Source organism: Diuraphis noxia, unplaced genomic scaffold (assembly GCF_037042655.1).
Source record: "Diuraphis noxia isolate RWA-SAM2 unplaced genomic scaffold, SU_Dnox_SAM2 contig0001, whole genome shotgun sequence".
Lineage (NCBI taxonomy): Eukaryota > Metazoa > Arthropoda > Insecta > Hemiptera > Aphididae > Diuraphis > Diuraphis noxia.
The window spans coordinates 95,693,875-95,704,656 of record NW_028301711.1 but is presented as its reverse complement, the minus strand read 5'-3'; the positions used below and the strand labels follow the sequence as shown (position 1 = coordinate 95,704,656).

Sequence of the window (10,782 nt, the reverse complement as noted above, 5' to 3'; positions counted from 1 at the left end):
ACTATTTGAAATTGGTTCTAGTAATTCGGGTTCAGTCTCAGAATTATCAGTTATGAAACTAAGTAATATTATGATTAAAAGTTATTACAGTTGAAGAAGTGCCAGAACTTGGTATATTTTCAAAGTTAACTTGATCAGATGGACGATTGTCAGATGAAGTTGAAGTAGATAACCAGTTTTTTAAATTGATTCCTAGTGGGCGTTCTTTTTCTTCACGTTCCTTTCTTAATTTTTTGAATTCAGCCCCAGACGGTTTTTTTGGAGGCATTCTAAAAAAATATACTTAATTATAAATGTAAAACGAATATACCATTTTTTAAAATTTAAATGATTGAAAACACCATCGTGTTATATTTATTAATTATATTATTTTTTTTTATATTTTTTATTCAAAACATCAAAAATACCTCATTTTTAATAAAAAAAAAAGAAAAAACTTTATGAAAAAATTACAATTTACAAAAAAATAAGCAAACGAAACTAACAGAATATTATTTCGATTAAAATTGAGATTTTAACTAAGATTAAAAATAAATAAAATAAGTTTGGTAAAACTGTCCCTAATTTACACATGAGTGTATAATGTAATGTATTAAATTAAAAAAACATACTTGATATAATTGATACACCGTAGTTTAGCAGCTCTTGTATCGAAACACACTATTACTAAAGTGTATTTTATACACTATATAATATAAAATACGGAAACCGACTGGCGAGTGGCAAGTGACAACTACCGAGAAACGTAGCCCATAGGTAACCTTATAGTGTAGAGGTTGTAATGAATTTTTTACTACTGATAAGTCAGTTTTCTTCATTTACAAAACAATCTTTATTTACTTTTACAAACAATATAGATTAAATAATTTTACATATATTTATACATAATTGTTTGACACGGCCCGCAACGGCAACCAGTACAAAGTACAGGTGCCGCAGCGACCTGCCTACGGTCTTGTCAACCGCCACCACGGGATACGACCGCGCGACAGTCGACCCTCCCGCCACGCCGCAAAGGCACAAGGCGGGACGGGAAGAGAAGTCGTGACGGACGCGGACCGGCCGTCGCCGGTATTTAACTCGTTCACCGACCGTCGTACCGACAACCGTAAAAAGGACGATCAAGATATATACACCGACTCGTGCGCGCTGACAACAACACTTAGTGTTATTTCATTTTCATTTTTATCAAATTGATTAGCGAATAAACGTGGCCCAGCCACATTTCACCTTACCGTCAGTGTTCAGCTTCTTGTGTGTTCCCTCACCACACCACTATCACCTTACCACACCTGACCGGCCGACGCTTCACCACCTCAACACCAGCATCGCCGTGTCAAATTGGCTCCCCGCAGAGGAATCACCTCAAGTCAACGTAAAGGTAAGAGTTTTTGTTCACGCTGACACATACCTCGGAAAAGTGCTTATTATATTAGTATTAAGTGATTTTAGCCAGGTCTGTATTTTCCATACAGTATCCATTTTGTATACATAATTTCACAAAGACATACATATTAATAATCGGTATTCCTAAAAGTGATATTATATAGAATAACGGGTATTGTTATTTTACATGATATATGCTCACGGACATGAATATAATAATAAGTATAGTTTAATTACTTACAGTCAATTAGAACGTCAATATATACGTGTATAACAGTGCAACGCCAAATGCGGAAATAATAACGATAAATATCTACGTATTTCGGGATGCCGGTGATTACCGCGGTTATATTGATACGGGTACGATTGTAAACGCGACGATATGCCATGGGGCGGCGGAGGTCGAGGGTCTAGCTGTCTAATAGCCGTCTTAGGAATCGCACCTTTACAGAGGCCGATTAGAAAACGAGACTACAATACAAGTGTACAGCGGAGGGGAGGATCATAATACAAACACGGCTGCGGATATAACAAGGAGCGTGGAAAATATACAACGAACTATCGTGCGGCGGGATTCACGCTTTGATTCTTGCCTAGTCGGCCAACTATTCCTAGCCGTCTAATAGCCGTTAGGAGGCCGATTAGAGACCAAGGGTTAGTAGCCTCATACTACACACGATCAAAGCGTATCGAGAAGGTCGGAAGGTGCCTTTTCCAGTGTATCGGTCGCTCCTATATAAGTAGCCGGGTATTCCGGGGGCGTGTAGAAATACACGGTTACAATACCTCTATACTGGTTTCGCACTCTCTCTCGATCCGCGCGCTCTATTGGCATTTATGTTATGTTATTTTTGTGATCGATATTATATTGTTACTGTACTATTCCGTTAGGCGTCGCGTCGTAAGTATATTCGTTACAAGGTAATGTAAAGATAAACTTTATCTATACTCGGTATAGATATTATATTATAAAGAATGGTATATACTAATATACTGTATGCCGTCATATTAGTTAAATAATTTGGAAAACTGATCATTTGTGGTAATCATTACTATGCCGTTTGTCGTTCGTGCCTATATGGCTACACATTTCATACACACAAAAATAAAATAATACATAATCAGTGTATAATATAAATGTAAATAATGTAAGGCTGGATTTAGTGCTCGACCGACGATCAGCGCGTACCGTGCGTGCTGACGGTACGCGCTGATCATCGGTCGTCACCGAGCGTTTAGTGCTTAACCGACGGCAAATTCGATCGGCTGTCGTACGTTATTTTGTTATAATTTAATTGAGTTATACTTTAACTTATAACTAACTTTAACTTAACTATTAAGATGAATCCATTCATTGTAAATTCACTAATATGTGCGTATTATTTAATCGACGGAGTAAAAAAAAACTGAGAAGATATCACGTTCACCCAGTAATTGTAGACCGGCCAATTGAAGGGGAATTCTGTACGCTGTTTTCAAAATTACGAGATCACGAGTCAAAATTTTTTGATTACTTCAAAATGTCTACTAAAAGTTTTGACGAGCTGCTTGCAAAACTTGAAGATTCTTTGAAGCGTCAAAACACTTTTCGTATTCCTGTGTCACCGTCAGAAAGATTGGCCGTGACTTTAAGGTAATTATCTTAAAATTAAAATTAAATTCAACAAATTTTAATTTTTAATACAATTTTTTATATTGACATTATATTATTTATGTATACTTCATAATACAACATAATATTTTTTATTACAAATTCTGCATAGTAACAAAATCATCTAAAGAATATGTCGAATCATCATCTGGTGTCTGATACTGTTGTGGTTATTCAGTTATATAAGATGTAGAAGCATCGGAATGTTGTGATTCTGAAGTCGAAAATGTATGTGATGTTCCCCGGTGGACTTCACTAGAACTGCTGGATATTTCGATTGCTTTTTGTAGAACTGCAGAACGGAAAAGTAATTTTTGGTGATTAGAAAAAGTTTTCATAATTGGCAAAAGTGAACAAAAAAATGACATGTCATCGTTTTGCATTAATTTTGTATTTTCTTTAAACATGTTCTATATTTCTCTATCAAAATTATCGTCTTCATTACGAGTTCTTTTTTTAAAACGTTTTGCTTGCACATTTTTCCGTTCAGCAGCAGTAGTTTGTTCTGGTTGGCAAAAGTTGGAGTCTTTGAACGTCGAAGGTAGAGCGTCCTCATTGGTTATCGGTTTGCCTAGTGATTTATCCATTGTGTTCTGACTTTCTACAATTGATTCCTCAGTATCTATTATATGTTTTTTGTCTAAAAACTGCATACAATCAAAGTATACATATTTCTTTTTGTTTCCACCAGCAGACCCAGACTTCGTGTTCTTCAATATAGCTTTGCACCAAACGTAAGCGTCCCGTGCCATCTTCCACCGCTGTTGTACATTCCTTTCTGTAAAATTATTAATTTATTATTATTATTTGGGACCTATTTCATGAAGAATGCCTTTCGATTCCGAATACAGGAGAAGGATGGCTTAAAATCGCCGCTGGCTTCGAGAATATAGCAAACTTCCCTAACTGCATCGGCAGTATTGACGGAAAGCACGAAAGAATAATCTGTCTTGAACACAGTGGAAGTTTGTTCTCAAACTATAAAAAATATTATTCTATTGTTCTATTGGCCATGTGCGATTCCGATTATCGTTTCACCTATATACATGTAGGTGCATGTGGAACAGACTCAGGCTCGACTATTTTTAAGGAAAGCACTTTATTTACGAAAATAAATAACGGAGAAATAATGTTACCTCCACCAAAACCACTACCTAATACTACAGAACCACTTTCATATATGATAATCAGCGATTCTGCATTTGGTATATCAAACAAAGTATTAAGACCTTACGCACGAAGTAATTTGACAAAAAAAAAAGAAGATATTTAACTATAGATTAAGCCGTGCAAGGAGGTATATTGAGTCTACATTTGGAATAATGAGTAATAAATTCAAAATATTTCATAGACTAATGAATACTGCATTGCCGAATACAATAACAATCGTAAAGGCTTGTTGCGTTTTGTATAACTTCATAAGAGAACGAGATGGTTACAGAGTAGAAGACATATTAACTATTGAGGGGTTTCAAGAACTTCAACTAAATGTGAACAATAATATTGTTAGAACAGGCGATTCGATAAGGGATAAATTTGCCAACTATTTCGTTTCTCCTAATGGAAGTGTATCGTGGCAAGATGCTAGTATCTTTTAATAAAATCTATATTAATGTAATTATTATTACAATATTATATAATTCATTTACTCTAATAAAACTTTAATTAACTCATATAATAGAATTATGTTGTTTTTTTAAATACTACAATAGGTACTATCGAATTGAATATTTATAATTAGATTTAGATTTCCATTGGTATTATTTCCATAATTTTAAATAACATTTTTATTTACTTACCAATAACTTTTTTCTCATTATCAGACACATGGTCGTAATTTTGTACTATTGCTTGGCAAACTTCAAACGAAGCTTTTATTTTGGCATCACGGTCTTTGTACAATGCGCAAGATAAGTCCCATAATGGCGGTCGAAGATGCACCTCAGAAATAACACGCTCAGTATCGATGTTCATTTTTATTTATTTATTATATTAATTTATTAATATTATATTATATTTATTAATATTGTAATTATAATTATACTTTTTTAAACTAATATAATAAACAATTTACAACACAATAACATAAAATGTAAATAAAAAGAATATCATATTATATAAATATGTGTACGCGCGTACAGTCGGTCGGTCGTCAGTGTGGAAGTAAACGCTTGCATTGCTAAAAATAGCCATGACTAGCATATTATAGCATGACTTTAATTCATCGATTACAGATTTAAAGTGATTTCGTTTAATCAAAGTTCTATCCATTGATATAGTAATATTTTTAAAATCATCCACGTTTTTAAGCTTACATTTATTTTTAAGAATTTCTAAAACATCATACTGAGTAGGCAGAGTAGCTCGAGTAGGCCTATTTTTATTTGATGATTTACCCAAACGTACAACATTAATTTTAATAGGATCAACATTGACATCAATTCGCCTCAAGATATTAAATATACCCAATTTGTCGTCCGCATTTGACTGAGTTTCAGGTAAATTAAAAATAATAACGTTACAACTTCTAGACTGACGGTCATTAATCTCGGCAAATTGTTTTCTAGTTGTTCCATTTTTATTTCAATTGATTTGTTTTTAATCAAAATTTCATTAAATTGTTTGGATATATTGTCTAACTTACCGCTAAGATCATTGAATCTTGAATCAATAGGGCGTATATCGATTCCGCCAGCTATTGACTCCGCCGGCTACTGTTTAAAATATTTACATATCGATTCCGCTGGCTATTAATTCCGCCGGCTACTGTTCCCGCCCTTGTAATTTGTAAATGTATTTTTAAAATTACAGTCCTACATAATATACTTTATAATATTTAAAATTATAATAATTGTATACTAATTAAAACTAAAATGTATTCTAATTTGTATAAAATAATAAAAATAAAACGAGTCAATATAGGTATTTTATTTTATTCCGTACGTATTGCTATAAATCGTATAGGTATTACGTATATATTACCGATTCTGACTGAAATCTTATCTTTAGATATGATATATCTTAATATCTATAATATCTATATTTATATATTTTATATTGTTAAAATGTGGACTTACCAATCTTTCCGTATTACTTCTCTACTAGTTACTATTTTACTAATCAGAATCGATCTAGTTAACAAAATTGCTGCATCACGTTAGTATAGTGTCGCGCACTCGTATTATTATATTTATTAAAGAGTATTACTTACTAATTATAAATTACAATGAATTTTACTATAGTTTCTTGTGAAAGAAAAAAAGATTTAATTCTATATAATAATCATAAATATTATAAAAAAGACTATGTCAAATATTTAGATGCTTTTAAATTACAGTGTATAAATAAAAAGTGTACTGCAAAAATGTATGTCTATCAAGCCACAAATCAAATATTAAAAAAAGTGAAAGTATTCATAATGTCAACCATAGCGAAGAAACAAGTATTCTAAAAAAATCATTTTCAAATGGACTTAAACGAAAATCGGAAGACGAATTAGAAAGGCATTCAAAAATCATTAATAGTGGCATTTTAAATAATCCAAAAGTGACACATACTTTTACATACAAGTACAGATATTAATAATATTTATCAATGTTTATACCGTTCTCGTAGATCTCATACCCTAAACTCCCAACAAATGTTACGGAATTAATAAATATAATGAGCGAGCGCCAAGTTAAAACCGTCCAAGATGAAAACTTTATTCTTTTAGTTGATTCGGATAACAAAATTATTTGTTTTTCAACAAAATCAAATCTAAAATTATTATGTACAGTAAATAAAATATTTGTGGATGGTACTTTTACTTACTGTGCAAAATATTTTCTCCAGCTATTTACCGTCCACATTTTTAAGAACGGACATTATGTTCCACTTGTGTACTTTTTACTACCCGACAAATGTAAAGACACATATGCGCGATCGTTTGGTTATATTATTGAAAAATGTTCAGAAATAAATTTATTGTTCAGTCCATCGAAAATAGTTTCTGATTTTGAAGAAGCTCCATATTGGTGCAAAAATAATTTGGCCAGAAATACAGATTGTTGGATGCCGATTTCATTTGACGCAAAATTGGTGGAAACACATTCAAAGTCTTGGTAAATATGTATTTGAATACACACAAAATATATTATAAATATTATTTTTGTATTATTTATTATTAATAATAATTGTATTAATTTATTTTTTTTTTTTAGGTTTATCAAAAGACGAATCAAATGAAATAGGTAATTGGCTAAAATTGGTATTCGGCTTACCATTATTATTTATTAAATTCGGAAGAAGTAAGCGATTGTTTTACGACAGATTTGATGTCAATTGCTCCAGATGATGAAAGGGTAGGAAAGTTCTGCGATTATTTAGTTGATTATTATATTGATGAAGGAGCAAAATTCAATCCACGCATTTGGGCATCAAGGGAAATAACATCGGAACGTACTACCAATAGCTGTGAGTCTTTCCACACAAAATGAAATTCACAATTCACAAAAGCTCATCCCAACATTTTCATATTTACCCATGTTTTAAATACAAAAATACAAACTGACACTTATATACATATAAATGGAATAAATCAGTTCGTGTCCCGCTATCGTACAAGCAGCACGTGTGTTACCTTTGTGTCCGTTATCGCTTTTATAGCTGTCGTTAGCTCGTTATATAACATCAAGGTCGACACTTATCGCAGGTAATATGTAATTTAATATACACATATATACATATACCTATATCTTACTAAATAAACGATCAAACCAATTAAATTACCGCCGTCGCGCGGCGATTTAACTCCAATTCAACCCAACATAAAATGTCTACACTAAACCAGACCAAACATCAAATATCTAAATCTAACATGCCACCTTCTTCACCAAAACAATCAACCGAAAATCACGTTCCTGACACCCCAGAAAATATGGAAAACAACTTAACACATCAAAATATTGTAACCAAAAATAAAACTTTCGCAGAAACACTAAATCCAAATCCGTTTCCAAAAAAAGATCAGGCTATTATATTTGATAAAGAAAACGAAGAAATACAATTAAAAGATTGCATTATTGAAATAGGTAAAATAATCAAACCAGAAAACATTATATTCGTGTCCAAAATATCAAAAAAACGAATGTGTATCTTCTTATCGACAAAATACCTAACTAATAAAACTACGAAAATTTAGTAGTGCAAGGTCAAAATATTAAATTAAGAAAGCTATACAATCCGGACAAAAGAATTATCCTTGCAAATGTATACCCCAATATACCACACGAAACAATAATAGAAGCACTTAAAGAGCACAACATAACACCCACTAGTCCTATATCATTTTTACGCGCAGGTCTTCACATTGAAGGTTTTACACACATACTCAGTTTTAGACGCCAAATGTATATATATCACCTGATGACGAAAACAAAATGCCTAGCTCCATACTGATCAATTTCGAAAACGCAAATTATCGGATATTTCTTTCTAATGACGAATTAACCTGTTTTCTATGCAAAAAAATCGGACATACTTCAAACAATTGTCCTAAAGCAGATGAACTTAAACCCACTGAGACAACTAATATTAGCCCTGTATCAAATACCCAAACTCAGTTAAAATTTGATGAACCTAAAACACCTGTACATCCAGATTCGGAATTTGATTTTTTCGAACCAATGGACCACTCTCAAACCGACAATAAAGACCAACCAATTGAGACAGAACCACCTCCAAATACCAAAAGATCAGCTTCAACACAATCGCCCACACTGTCGACTTCAACAATATCAAACAAGGTGACTCCATCACCAAACCAAATCAAAACACGTAAAACTAACCCTACCAAAAAAACAAAATTAACTACCGCGACTGAAAAGTTCATAGAAAACATTGATTCACATTTATTACCAATTAAAAGTTTTGTTGACAATAATAAGGAATTACCAATCAATTACATACAGTTCAGAGATATAATTGAAAAAGTACAAAGTGACCCAGATCCAGAACTTATACTTGAACAGTATAACATTTCGATAAAAGCTATGATAGATATAATTGAAAAAGTCAGACCTAAACTTCAATCAAATAGTAGTAAAATACGTTTTATGCGTCTGCATAACGAACTATTCAGAATATATCTAGACAAACAGTTGAATTCAGACACATAAAACTAAAACAAACCACTTTCCTACCGCATTAGTTAAAAAAAGAAATTAATTAATAAAAAAAATAAAAAAAATAAAAAGTGAATAGTAAAAATACATTTAATACAATTTCAACAAACAACTCAAATATTAATATCCTCCAATGGAATGTAAATGGTTTCTTCAATAGACTCAACGAAATCAAAATTTTAATCAACACACAAAACCCCAATATTATTTGCTTACAAGAAACCAACTTTACACATAAGTCATTGCCCGACATTAAAGGTTTCCAAGTTTTCACCAGAAATAGAAATAACTGCAGCAGGGCCAGTGGGGGAGTTGCCATTTTTATGGACACCTCGTATCCAGCACAAGAAATACCAATAATATCCCATCTGGAAGTAATTGCAATCAGATTAAAAGCCAAAGAAAACTTAACAATATGTAACATCTATTTACCTAACCTCACTAATTTCAACCTAAATGATATTCAAGATATAATAAATCAACTCCCTACAACTTTTTTTTTTACTTGGTGACTTTAATAGCCATAACAGTCTGTGGGGATCTCAACACACTGACGCCAGAGGTCGCATCATTGAAACAATTCTGGATAACCCTAATATTATGTTATTAAATGATGGAAATGACACACACTTTACAACTGCTTCAGGCAATACATCTTCAATCGACCTAACTCTATCGTCTACCTCAATAGGCTGCAATTCCGAATGGAAAGTAATACCAGCAACACATAGTAGCGACCACTTGCCCATCATCATTAACATTAAGTATCGTAATAACGTGGAACTCTACGAACTCCCCCCTATATGGAATCTAAAAAGCTCAAATTGGGAATTTTATACACAATTAACCAACTATGAATTAGATAAATTGTTTATACCAGAAAATGAAGATGCTGAAGTAACACTTGAAACTCTCGAAAATATTATTTTGACCTCAGCCTCCAAATCAATAGGAATTACACGATACAAAGGAAAAAAACCCTCGGTCCCCACGAAGCTTGCGATATATCTATTAGGAACAAGAAAAAAGCCTATAACAAATACAAAAAAACCAAAAATATATTCAACTTAATTGATTTTAAAAGACTCAGAGCTATAGCCAAACGAATCATTATTGATAGCAAAAAACTAGCTTGGCAGAACTTTACTAAAACATTAACAACCTCTACTCCCCCATCCGAAGTTTGGGGAAAAATTAAAGCAATGAAAAATATACCAGTACACAAAAACATCACATTTTTACAAACTAATACCCTAAACTTAACGGCATCTATAGACATAGCAAATGAACTTGGTCGTAAGTTTGAAGAAAATAGCAATAACTCATCACTAGACCCACTTTTCCTAGCACATAAAAAAGATAATGAGGATTACAATATATTTAAAACACCGCAAGCGTTCTCACTCATAGATGAAGACCTAAGAGCATTAAATGATGAAATTACTATTAGCGAAATAATGTTAAGTCTCAGTAAATCCAAAAGCAAGAGTTGTGGTCCTGACAATATTCCTATAGACTTTATACGACACCTACCTACCCAAGGAATTAACTAAATGTTAAAAATATTCAACAAGCTTTATC

At 32.5% G+C, this 10,782-nt stretch overlaps 1 pseudogene; it reads right to left on the bottom strand.

Moving 5' to 3' along the window:
• Positions 1 to 3,132: 3,132 nt before the first annotated feature.
• On the bottom strand, positions 3,133 to 5,011 carry LOC149062563 (uncharacterized; annotated as a pseudogene).
• Positions 5,012 to 10,782: the final 5,771 nt, after the last annotated feature.